Source organism: Sminthopsis crassicaudata, chromosome 1 (assembly GCF_048593235.1).
Source record: "Sminthopsis crassicaudata isolate SCR6 chromosome 1, ASM4859323v1, whole genome shotgun sequence".
Classification (NCBI taxonomy): domain Eukaryota; kingdom Metazoa; phylum Chordata; class Mammalia; order Dasyuromorphia; family Dasyuridae; genus Sminthopsis; species Sminthopsis crassicaudata.
In genome coordinates, this window is record NC_133617.1 from 698397359 (window position 1) to 698410267 (window position 12909).

Genomic DNA, 12909 nt, shown 5'->3' on the forward strand with positions numbered 1-12909 from the left:
TTGTAAAGCCATTCACGACCTTTAAAGCACTAGAGAAATGCCAGCTATTATTATTAAACATGCTTCCCACCTCCTGACAGAGAGGTGATGGGCTCCAACTTCAGAATGAGACACATTTTAAGGCCTGGCCAATGTGGGAGTCTGTTTTGCTTGACTATACCCACTTGTTACAAAGGTTTTCTCTTTCTTTTGTCTTAAACTAAGGATGGGTGGGAGGTAGAAAAAATAAATGCTTGTTAATTAGGAAACCAAATAAAGTTTTGCCAGGGATATTGCTGTTGCTAATCTTAATTGAGTCACCACCACTGAAACTCTTCCTTGCTTTCTGATCCAAGACCCCAGGGCAACCTGCAGCCGGGCCTGGTACAAGAATTTCTTTGACTGTCTCAGAGACAGTCAGCCAGAAACACGAGGGGAGGTCTCCTTGGAGGCTGCCTCAGTGGCTCTGAATGACCTCCTTCACTCTAGGTTTCCTGCCTCGCAACAAGCTCTGAACAGCGGTCACCATTTAGCTGGTTTGTCTCAAATCTCCATCCTAAGATTTCTGGCTCTCCTCATCTTTTTTTTTCCTTTCTTTTTTTCCCTGCTGTTCACAGCTAGCTTTAAAGTGGGAGAAAAGCTGTTGCTGGGATCTTTGAACATGGACTTTCTCCTTCTGGACCTATGTCTGGAGACACATGGGGGCAAGAAATCATTTTCCTCTTAATAGAGAAACCTGGAAAGAGCCCTGCTGCAAATCCAGAGATATGGGTTCGAGTTTCAGTCCTGGCTTTTATTAATCAAGTCTCTAAAACTGGGACGCTGAGATTTTCATCAGCCACCTCAGGGAGTTATTGCGATGATGATCCTTCATAAGCTGCAGAGTGCTATGGAAATGGAGCATCTTGTTGTCTTTGGTATGGTTATTGTTGTTGTGGTGGTGGTTGTTGTTATGGGGTCAGCTCAGGACTCCCAGGGAGCTGGGGAAATAATGCCATGGCTGGAGTCCAGAATGCTGATTGTTACTGAACAGTAAAAATAGCCGCTGGTCTCTCAGTGTACGCTTCCTTCCTCCTCTCCCGTCATCCTCCCCGAGGGGCTGGCCACATCCCCAGCCCTGAAGCTCCCTTGAGCCTCAGACAGGAAACAGGAGAATCATTTCCAGCTCAGGGAACTTTTCCTCTTGACCTCACCTGGCCGGCCTAAGACACCTTCTGTGAAAAAGGATCCAGATTCAAGGTCTGCCTTCGGGTGAGTCATTTAAGCCTCCTAGAAAACATAATAGCATGTGCTTTCATCCATAAAATTATAATAATAACTGACATCTAAAGAGCATGTGGGGGTTACAAAATGTTTTACACGCATGATCTCACGTAGAAGGCGAACTGATGGAGTGAGGGCAGAGCTGACCTTGGAGCCAGGACACCGATTCTAGCTCCCCTCTGACGTCTGCTGGCTGTGCCATCCCGGGCCGGTCATCGAACTCCTGGATTCTCCAGGCAGGTCTCAAGGACTAGAAGTCCGGCTCTAGGAAAGGAAGTTTTTTGCTGACCAATGAAATCAGGAGGCCTGTCCTTATCCCAGTCTCATGGATAGAAATAATAGCCACACAATAGTTCTAGGAGAAGGGTATTATCAGGGAATCACTGAGTCTCAGAATTGAAAGGAGCCTCAGCGGCCTTCTAATCCAACCCATACTTGAAAGCAATCCCCATTATAATGTTCTATATGTCCCTGCTTTGTGCTCCGATCTTTTCTAATAATTTTTTTCCCTCTGAGTTGAATGTGATAATAATTCAAAGCTAGAGACAGAAAGGGGAGAGAAGAGAGGGGAAGAAAGAGGAAGAGAGAGAGAGGGAGCAAAAGATAAAGATAAGAAGGAAGAGAAAAGATGGGAAAAGGGAGGAAAGAAGAGAGGGGAAGAGAAAAGAAAAGAAAGAAAGAGGGAATGGAAGAGAAATAAAGAAAGGGGAAAAGAGAAAGGGAGAAAGAGGGGAAAGGAAGAAGAGAAAAGGTGAGAGAACAAGAAGGAAGAAGGGAAGAAAAGGGGAGAGAGAGAGGAAGGGAGGGAAAAGAGGAAGAGAAAGGGAAAGAGGAAGGAAGAGAAATGGAAATGGATAAGGAAGAGAAAAGGAGGAATAGGGAGGAAGAGAAAGGGTGGGAAAAGGAAGGAGGGAGAAAGAGGAAGAGAAAGGGAGAAAGGAGGAAAAGAGAAGGAAGGGAGAGAGAGAGAGAGAGAGAGAGAGAGAGAGAGAGAGAGAGAGAGAGATAGAGAGAGAGAAGAAGAAGAAGAAGAAGAAGAAGAAGAAGAAGAAGAAGAAGAAGAAGAAGAAGAAGAAGAAGAAGAAGAAGAAGAAGAAGAAGAAGAAGAAGAAGAAGAAGAAGAAGGAGGAGGAGGAGGAGGAGGAGGAGGAGGAGGAGGAGGAGGAGGAGGAGGAGGAGGAGGAGGAGGAGGAGGAGGAGGAGGAGGAGGAGGAGGAGGAGGAGGAGGAGGAGGAGGAGGTTTGAAAGGGAAAGATTAATTACCCTAGCAACATTAAAAGGCAATAGTCTCTTCCTGATCATAGAGTATTAGTGAATATTTTTGTAATACAGATGTATCAAGACAGCATAGAGAGGAGCAAAATGGGTTTCTCTTAAGGGCCAGGGTTGGTTTTCTGCCTTCCTTTGGCTGATCACGTGCTGGTACTTTCAGGTTTTCGCGAGGCAGGCAGGAATGGCCAGGGCTGAAGCTATGGTAGCTGTTGCTGCTGCTTTTGTAGGCAGGGGCATGAGTGGTCAGTGTGCCAGACTACTAGAGGCAGCCCTGTGAGTCCCACCCCCAAGCTGGAATTTGATGAATGGAGAAAGAAACTAGGAGGAGAAAGGAATCCAAGTGTCCAAGACTGGCAGCTCCGGTGAGTCCTGTTGGGAGGGCAAGATGCAGAGACTCATCTCCCCAACCTTCAGCTTCTTTGGCTTTTGTCTATGATCCACAGTCATGCCCTTCCATTACTCTTTCCCGAAGGCTGCACATAGTAAATGTGGCCAGATGTCCACCTGCTATAGACTCGCCAGGAGGGCGAGTAAGACGGCCAGAGCTCCCACCTCTCCGGACAGGAGGGCTTGATCTGTTTGTTGATGGTCTTTTACTTTACACGGAACACAATAAATTCTCTGCCAGTAGCAGACTAAGTCTCAGGATCTGTGAAAGTCTTCTTCCTCCATGAGTCTTCTCTTCTCCAGGTCAATCATTCCTGGTACCTACATCCAATCCCATGTGACACAAGGTCTGGGCTCTTCCTCATTTTATGCATCTTTCCTCTCAATGCTCTGCAGCTTCTTAAAAAAACTTAAAATCTCCAGATCCTCCTTAAGATGTGGCAGCCAGAGCTGAACACCATACTGCAGAGGTGACCTGATCAGGGCAGGGACAGGGGGAGCTGTCCCCTCCTCAGGCCTGAACTCCAGACCTCCCTAGAGGCACCGGAAGAGAGGGGAGACTTTTTGACTGTTACATCACACTTTGGACTCATATTGAACTTTCAGTCCACTAAGACCCTTAGATCTTTTCCAGGCAAACTGATTGATGTCTAACAATGCCCCCCATCATCCTATATTTTAGAAATTGTCCCCTCCTCCCCGAAACCATGGGTGAGACTTTATATTTCTCCTGACTGAATTTCATCCGATTAGATTTAACTTAGTACTCTAGCTTGCCAAGATATTTTGGGATCCTGAGATAGGAATTTAAGATTTCTCATCATCACCACCAAATATTTTAACAAATATTATCTCATTGGATCCTCTCGGCAATCTTGAGACGTAGATGTTATCATTCTTTCCATTTTACAGATGAAGAAGTTGAGGCAAACAGATGTGACTTGCCCAGAGTCATACCTCCAGTGAGTGTCTGTAGCCAGATTTGAACTCAGATCTTTTTGGCCCTAAGCCTAGTACTTTATTCACTGTACCACTTAGCTTTCCCCATTTGTAAATCTGATAAGCAAGCCATCTAGGCCTTTATTCAAGTCATTGATCAAAATTTTAAATAGCACAGGGATGTTCAAGGATCCCTGGTGCACTTTACTGAAGACTTTAAATAGCACAGGGATATATATTCAAGGATCCCTGGAGCATTTTATTGGAGACTTCCTGCCAAGTCCACATTGAACCATTAATGACTTCTCTTTAAGGCCCATCTTCAACCAGGCCCAAATCCATCTAGTCCCTCTCACTTCACTTTTTCCCAGGGAAGAGGAAGAAATCATTTATCACATGTTTTGCTAAAATCTAGCTAGACTCTGTCCATAACGTTCTCTCAATTTATCTATTTTGTAACCCTGTTAAGTCTGACATGGTCTGACTTAATGATAAATGGGAGTAATCCCATTTTAAAGATGAAGAAACTGAAATAAAAAGTGGCTAAACGACTTGCCTAGGATCACACAGCCAACAAGTGACAGAGCCTGGATATGATCCTAGACCGTCCATGTCTAATTCTTCTCCCGTTTCCTTTGTGGCACATCTGGCCGACCCTCAGGAGAATCCCAGAGATTGGCTCCTCTCTCGCAGACCTGAAGTCTGAGTCTTCTCTGGAGCCCCCCAAAGATGGGCTCTTCTCTTCCTGCTCACACAGCCCACTGCAATCCCTTCTCCCCAGTGGGCTCAGACTACCCAGTCCTGGAGCTGTGGTGCCCTGGTGGGAAGTTTATAAGGAGCCCCAACTAAGGCAGATTATGTGTCAGAAGTCTGTGGTATCATATCTCTGCTGCTGGGGGTTACCGGTGACTTCCTAGTCTGGGAAGATAACTGACCTCTGATGCCCGCCAGCGTCCTGCCCAGTCACCACCGATCCCCTGCCTCCCATTGGTCGGGAAGCACAGCTCGCGTGCCATGGGTGTTCCCCAGGGACTGGGGATTCCTGCGATTATAGCCTTGGGAATGGAGTTTCTTCCACATCCTGTCATCTCTACCCTTCAGCTCCTATCTAATGGGGTTTAAATTGATTGTTGAGTGTTGTTTCTAATAAAACATAGAATTTCTTTTAAATGGTATAAGCAAGAGATTCTATTTCGTTTATGCTCCCTAGAAGCTGAATATCTTCCTGTTGCAGGAAGCGCTTGTCATTACTCAGCCGGTCACCGTCAGTGAGCCACTTGCTGCCCGCTATAGGGCATCCCTGCGCACCTGGTGATGGCTCTTCTTCGAGCACCTGAAGGATGGAGGAGTGCACCTGGATGGCTCCATCCAGGTATGTTTATCCACAACCAACCAAAAAAAGTGCAAATAAAATGGTGATTGTTAATGGCCCCAACAATAGTAATAAGGGTAGCTGGCATTTTTGCAGCACTTTAAGGTACAAAGCACATCACACATATTATCCCATTTGGTGCTTTCAACAACCTTGAAAGTACATGCTATCCTTATTTTTACAGTTGAGGAAACTGAATCAAGTTAAGTTACCTTTCCCAGGGTCATCTAGTAGTAAGTGTCTGAGGTAAGATTTGAACTCTGGTCTTGCAGACTCCAGATCTAGCAGTTCATTCCCTGCACCCTCTCCCACCCCCTGGATTCCGTCACATTCATTGTGAGCTCCTTAAGAGATTGGTTATTGTTTTTTGTTTTTCTCCCAGAACTTAGAACACTGTCAGGCATATAGTAGGTGCTTAATAAATGTTCATTAGTTGACCCTTCCCCTTTTCCCTTTTTTTCAAGGCTTTTGTCTTGAAGAGAAGGCAATGTCTTGCAGTGGAAAGAGTTCTGGATTTAGACTTTGAGAATCTGAGTTCAAATCTTCCCTCTGATGTTTATTATTGGACAGCTCCAGAATGTGCAGGTAGATTTCAAGGAATTTTGTGACCGTGAATGGGCAAGAAAAAAACTGCAAGTTTTTTTTCCTTAGTTAAGAGGACTCAAGCCACAAAAAGTGGTTAATAAGCCCTGGACTCCATGGTCTCCGAAGCCCCTTCCCACCGTAGATTCATAGGCTAACAAAGGAGAAATGAAATGGGAGAGATCCTGTAAACCAATACCTTTGTGTGGATGACAAAGGAAGGGAAGAAATTTGCCCAAGACCACAGAGTTATAGATTCAGAGGTTTTAAAGGTCATTGTGGATCTTCTAATCCAAATCTCTGGTTTTACAGACAGGGAAACTGAGTCCCTGGAAAATGAAGAGATTTGCCCAGATCACAGATAATAAGTAAAAGGCTTCAGATTTGAACTCAGGTTTTCTAACTCCAAATTCAGGGCTGTTTCCACTGCATCATTTGCTAGTTATTATTAATCACCTTCTATGTGTTAAGCACGATACTTTGGGGAGAAGCCCAGGTTCACCAGTCTCTTGACTTTGTGGACTTCCACTCCCCCCAGTGCCTGGACATCCATCCTTCCCAGCAGCTTCCTCACCCAGCAGTACTCCTGCGCTGTGCAGGCTCTGGGCTTCCATTTGTGAATTCCTCCCAGGGGGTTCCTTTTATGGCCAGACCAGCCCACCTTCATTTCCTTCTTAGCTCTGCCTCTGATTTTCCTCACTTCCTTTGGGTACCTACCTCCCCTTCCTTTTTAGTTCCATTACAATGTAGAATCTCTGAAGGTAAAGACTGTCTTTTAGCTTGTCTTCATCCCCAGTGACTGGCACATACCAGGTGCTATGTAAATATTCGTTGTTATAATAGCTAGTGTTATATATCATTTAAAGTTTGCAAATATTTATCTCATTTAATCTCATAGTAATCCTGAAAAATAGGAATTATCATTATCTGCATTTTTACATTTGAGGAACTGAGGCAGGTGGGGGAAGTGGGAGAAAGTGACTGAGGGTATTGCAATAGTCCGGGTGAGAGAGAAGGGCTTCCACAGAGTGATTATGGTGCAAATAGGGAGAGACAGTGAGGGTGGGGGAACCCATAAGAGAAAGCAAGTGATTGATTATGGAGGGTGTGTGAACAAGAGAAGGGTCATGCTACTAAGATCAGCAGCCACAGACAGGGAAAGCCCAAAGTCCCTGTAGAAATGTGCCATTCCTGCTTCCCTTGGCCGGAATCCTCTGGCTACCCCCATGGCATCTGGGCAGTCCCTAGTCCAGAGCCTTCTGGGAGTCAGCACTAGAACAGACCTCTTAACACAGCATGGTCCCACCCTCTTATTTTCCAACTTAGGCCCGGAAAGAGGGAAGCAGTTGGCCCAAGAACACACAGTAGGAAACAGAAAGGATGCTTGAACCGAGGTCCTCTAACTTTGACTCTGCGGCGCCTCCAGAGGAGTCTCTCTCCTCCCCCTGCATCCCCCATCACCTGAGCAGAGCATCCTCCCCTGACCGCTCCCTGATCTCAGTCCTGTTCCTTCTCTCTACCTATCTCTCCCCAGGCCCAGAAGGAAACCTAGTTCCACTTTGATCTTTCTGTTCTCTCATCTCAGAGCCATTTAATCTCTCCTGGGGGAGACCGACAAGCTGCCCTTGTTTACCCATTAACATATCAGCTAGAGCAAAAACATAACAGCCCCGGAGACTCTGCCAGCCATCGGGAAGAGGTTCACACGCTGGTCTTTTCATCGCCTTATCACAGATTCTGAAAACTCCAAATTTGAGACTGGAGAATCACAGGTTTAAAGCTGCAAAGAGCCCGGAGAGGGCTCTGGTCCAAACCCCCACTTAATGTCGGAATCTCCTCTTCAGTATCCCTGCCTGGTGTCCATGCAGCTTCCACATGAACACATTCCACGATGGGGAGCTCACTACCATCCAAATCACCCTAGATCAGCATTTATTAAGCACTATCTATTTGTCTCACCGGATGAAACATAAGCACCTTGAAGAAATTACTTGTTTCACTTTGGTCTCTGTATCTTTAAGGTCTGCACTTAGTAGGTGATCATTAAATCCTTGTTGATTGATTACTAATGAGTCAGCAGCTTCCCTTTTTAGGAATCCTCCTGGCTGCAGCCTAAATCTGCCCCCTCACCCTCCGTGATCCCTGCTCCAGCATCTGGAACCACCAGGATAAATCCAAATCTTCTGGTGACCCTTCTCCCCCTCCAGAGCATCCTTCAGCCCTTCCTTCCCCTCCAGGCTTCAATTCACTCTCTCAGAATAGAGGATTTACCTCTAGGCCTTCCTCGAATTCTCCAAAAGGCAGACCCTTCTTTAAGCAAACCTATTTCATGCAAATCACAGTTACACAAAAGATAAATTGGGAGGTCAGGGATTTTTCTGCCCGTAAAAGACTTCCCCAAAGGACTCCTTGAAATAGCTGCTCCCTGGGGGCACTTAAAATAGGGTTTCATTTATACAACTTCATTCGCTGAAGAACTTTTCAGAAACAGGTCCACTGTTTCAAGCTGGACGTTCTGCCGGGACTTTTGAGGGTCAGCCACTCTTGTAAGGTCACTCCTGGGGCCCTGGAGGCTTCTGGATCTAGAGAGTTAGGGACTGGTGACAGTCTTTGGAACAGAAAACAAGAGACCCACTTTCTTGATTTATCTACAGCTAGAACCATAAAACATAAGATCTAGAAAGAACCTTAAAATATAACTTTTCAAACTAGGAAACTGAGGCTGAGAGAAGAAAAAAAATGATCTAAAGTCACATCTCCTATTAGTGATGGAGTTGGGACTGGAACACAGGACTCCCGATTTCCAAGCCTGGAATGTTTCCACTGACTTCCTGTGTGAACTTCAGCAAAGTAATGAGCATTTATTCATTCATTTATTCATTCATTTATTCTCTTCCTGAGGGCAATGGGGTTGAGTGACTTGCCCAGGGTCACACAGACAGGAAGTGTTAAGTGTGGGAGACCAGATTTGACTTCAGGGCTGCTGCTCTACCCACTGCCTCACCTGGCCGCTCCAAGCATTTATTAAGTGCCCACTGTGTACCAGTAAATGGCGGAGGGTACAAAGAGATGCAAAAGACAGTCTCAGCTCTTAAGAAGCCAGAGTTGGAAGGGACCATAAGCAAACGCAAGATACGCAGGATAAATGGGAAGTCATCTCATAGGAAAGGCTCAGTTTAAAGGGGATGGACAGAGGCAGGGGCCTGCTGGGAGGACCCTGTGACATAATGAAGGGAAAGTGCTTAGGAAGCAGCTTCTAACCCGCGCCGGGACGCAAATTTTCCAGAACTCAGTGACAGGCTGGCTCGGGGAGCCTCGGCCGGGCGGCTCAGCTGCCAGGGCCCCAGCTGGCAAAGGCGCGCCGGCCTCATTCTGCAGAGCCCGGGCTCCCGGGGGGGGGGGAGGGGGGTGCAGCAGCCCAGCTTAATTGGGGTGTGTTGTTCTCCTCCCCCCCTTCCCTGGCATGAAACGCTTTCCCGACGCTGGAAGAAGGCAATTTCTTTATGCTAAAGGAGCTATTGTTATTCAAACACAATAATACCCCAGCTCCTGTGGCAGTGACTCCTTCTGGCTTCCAAGCCTGGAGAGGGGGAAGGGAGGCTCTCAGCAGAGGACTTTCTCCTCCTCACAATCTGGGATTTGTATTGGCCGAGTTCCGGGCTGGTGGCCTGATCCCAGCTGTGGGCCCTGGTAAGCCTGGCCCCTCCCTGGGACTCCCCAGGGTTCGGTTCCCAACTCTGTTCAAAGGAGGGACTGGACCAGGCGGGTCTCTAACCCCCATCCCCCACCCTGTCACTTTTTATGGATAAGGAAGCTCGGGCCGAGATGTCCCAGTTCCAGGGCGCTGGGGGGGCCGGGGCAGAGAGAGCTCCGGAGCCCCAGCCGGACTCAGACGGGCCGGGAACGCTGGCCACACAGTCAGGCTTTGGAGTCTCCCTTAGCAGACCTGCTAAAACTCTCAGCCTCAGTTTCCCTCATCTGCCAATAATATCTGTGGCACTTCCCAAGCAGGTTGTGAAGATCAAATGATGCTGTGTCTAAAGTGCTTGGTAAACCAGGAAACTCCCTGTAAACATCTGCTGTGGGGGCGGCTAGAGGCACCGTGGATAGAGCCCCGGGTCGGGAGTGGGCAAGCTCTGAGTTCAAATCTGGCCTCACACACTTACCAGCTGTGTGACCCTGAGTAAGTCCTTAATCTGGTTTCCTTCAGATTCCTCATCGGTAAAATGAGCTGGAGAAGGAAGTGGCAAACCCTCCATTGTCTTTGCCAAGAAAACCCCAAACGGGGTCAGGAAGGGCAGCCCATGACTGAATGATAACAAACATAAGGCTCAGATTGCTGTAAAGGGGGCGAGGGTGGGAGTTTAGGAATCCTGTTAGTCCAGTGTGTAGGAAGAGAGCACGGTGGGCAAAGGACCACGGAAGAAAAGGAAGTCAGTGGCAGAGAGAGAGAGAGAGAGAGAGAGAGAGAGAGAGAGAGAGAGAGAGAGAGAGAGAGAGAGAGAGAGAGAGAGAGAGAAAGAGAGAGAGAGAGAGAGAGAGAGACAGAGACAGAGACAGAGACAGAGACAGAGACAGAGACAGAGAGAGAGAGAGAGACACAGAGAGAGAGAGAGAGAGAGAGAGAGAGAGAGAGAGATGAGAGAGAGAGGAGAGAGAGAGAGAGAGAGAGAGAGAGAGAGAGAGAGAGAGAGAGAGAGAGACAGAGAGAGAGAGAGAGAGAGAGAGAGAGAGAGAGAGAGAGAGAGAGAGAGACGGAGAGAGAGACAGAGAGAGAGAGAGAGAGAGAGAGAGAGAGAGAGAGAGAGAGAGAGAGAGAGAGAGAGAGAGAGAGAGATGAGAGAGGAGAGAGAGAGGAGAGAGAGAGAGAGAGAGAGAGACAGAGAGACAGAGAGACAGAGAGAGAGACAGAGAGAGAGACAGAGAGAGAGAGTGAGAGAGAGAGAGAGAGACAGAGAGAGAGACAGAGAGAGAGAGGAGAGAGACAGAGAGAGAGACAGAGAGACAGAGACAGAGAGACAGAGACAGAGAGAGAGAGAGAGAGAGAGAGAGAGAGAGAGACAGAGACAGAGACAGAGACAGAGAGAGACAGAGAGAGACAGAGAGACAGAGACAGAGACAGAGACACAGAGACAGCAGAGTCCAAGCTAGCAGGAAGTGAATTCCAGGTTTTTAATGTGCTACTCTCAATTTATAGATGGGGACACTGAGGCTGGGAGACTTAAATGAGTTGCCCATGGACTCCACATGAAGATGGTGCAATGGGCACACTACAGAATAACCAGTGTGGGGCCTGAGGACCCAGAGCCTGTGTTTTCTCAGCCCAGCTCCACCACTGGCTTACAATTCAAACCTGTCCGTCATTGTGACTAGGACTGTGACTAAGGTTGGACCTTAGAGGTCACCTGGTCTCCTCCCCAGCCCTTCACAGCTGAGGAAAGGGACTCAACAACAGCAGCAGGTACTCCCGTGGCTCAGGCCACCCGTCCCCACCCAGTTTTCAGACTCCCTATTGATCATTGGCCGGCCAGGGATAAGGACAGGAGCTGCGTGCTTGGAGGTGTGGAAGAAGGGCTTCTCTCACAGCTGTCCCGGTGTCTGGAGGCTGGGCTTCTGAAACCCACCTCTTATTTACGGGGCTCCTCCCGCCTCTTAGCCTGCTTTCCACACGGATCTACCCAGAGAGGGACCACAGAGGGAAAGAAGCAGCCAGGATTTCCACACGGGCCTCCTGGGTCCAAGCTGCTGAAGGTGCAATCAATGTCTCTCTACTCAGTTTTTGCTTTGTTTTAAAAAGGAAAGAGACGGCCTGGGGAAGTGAAAGGAATAAACTCGGTCATTGGCCGGATCAATCGTCCAACCTCGGGGAACCGGGGCCTCCCACTGGTGACTCCTGGAAGCCTCAGTCAATGCCAGTCAATTGGATCCAACAAATATTTATTTCTTACTTACTTTGTAGGAGGGATTGAAAAGGTTTATAAATAAGGGGGAAACAGGCAAAAGTTTCTGTTTTCAAAGAATTCATTTTCTATTCAGGGATGATGGGGAGTGAGGATGAGACAGGCAAGCATATCTTAACAGGATGCTGATCTCTTCGATTTTTTCTTTTGTTCAGGCAAAGGGGAAACCCTGAACAATGACATTTCAAGGAGAAGATAGTGAACAGCTGGGATGGTCAAAGAGGGTCACAGAGCCCGTGTCACCTCAAGGAGGAACAGCCTCCTGTCTCCTCCTCCCACTGGGTTTGGAGGATGGAGGACCTATAAAGATCTGGGGTCAGGAGACTTAGGTCCTGCTGTGTCACCTCCCTCAGGTCATTACCGTGTCCAGAATGAGAAAGGTGGTCAAACTCAAATGCAATCACTGCCCTTGCTCTCTGCACAGTCCTCCTAAGATACAAAATTGTGTCCGCTTTGGGATTGCTTCTGGTGACTTATTTTGAACGTGTATTTCACTAAGACCTCCAGATTTTTGTTTTTTTCAAATGAACTATAAATGTCTAGTACTCAGTTAAAGAGAGCATTGTTCAGAAAATTTTTGTTGTTTTTTAGTTGTGTCTAACTCTTGGTGACCCCATTTTGGATTACCTTGGCAAAGATACTGGAGTAGTTTGCCAGGCCCTTCTCCGATTAATTCGTTTGTAGATATGGAAACTGAGGCAAACAGGGATTTGCCTAGAGTCACATAGCTAATGTCTAAGGCTAGATTGGAATTCAGGAAAATGAATCTTTCTGACTCCAAGCCTGACACTTTAACCACTATATCACCAAACTGTAAGATAGAAGATGCCAATTTTCAGTTCTTTCGCCCTAATAGATGTACAAAAATCGAAGTCTTAAGAATGGGTACAATTCCTGAGGCTCAGAAGGTAAAGACAGCCGATATTCTGATCCTCAGTTCTCCCATCAACTGTCACTATAACAAGTCCTATGGAGATAATGCTTTAAAATTTACAAGCACTTTCCTCATCCTAACCTACTGAAATTGGTGAACTTTTCAAGTTTAAATAACTCTGTTTTGCAGATGAGGAAAGTAAGACTTAATGAGGAGTGACTTGCACATAGTCATGAAGTTAGGGCTTGCCACCTCCAGAATTTGAACTTGGGTCTTTAACT

The 12909-nt window shown here is 47.1% G+C and overlaps 1 long non-coding RNA gene across 1 annotated transcript; it reads left to right on the forward strand.

Moving 5' to 3' along the window:
* Window positions 1-1133: 1133 nt before the first annotated feature.
* On the forward strand, window positions 1134-7792 carry LOC141555756 (uncharacterized). The gene is made up of 3 exons (XR_012486327.1): window positions 1134-1230; window positions 5075-5212; window positions 7329-7792. It is a non-coding gene; the product is annotated as an uncharacterized LOC141555756 (long non-coding RNA).
* Window positions 7793-12909: the final 5117 nt, after the last annotated feature.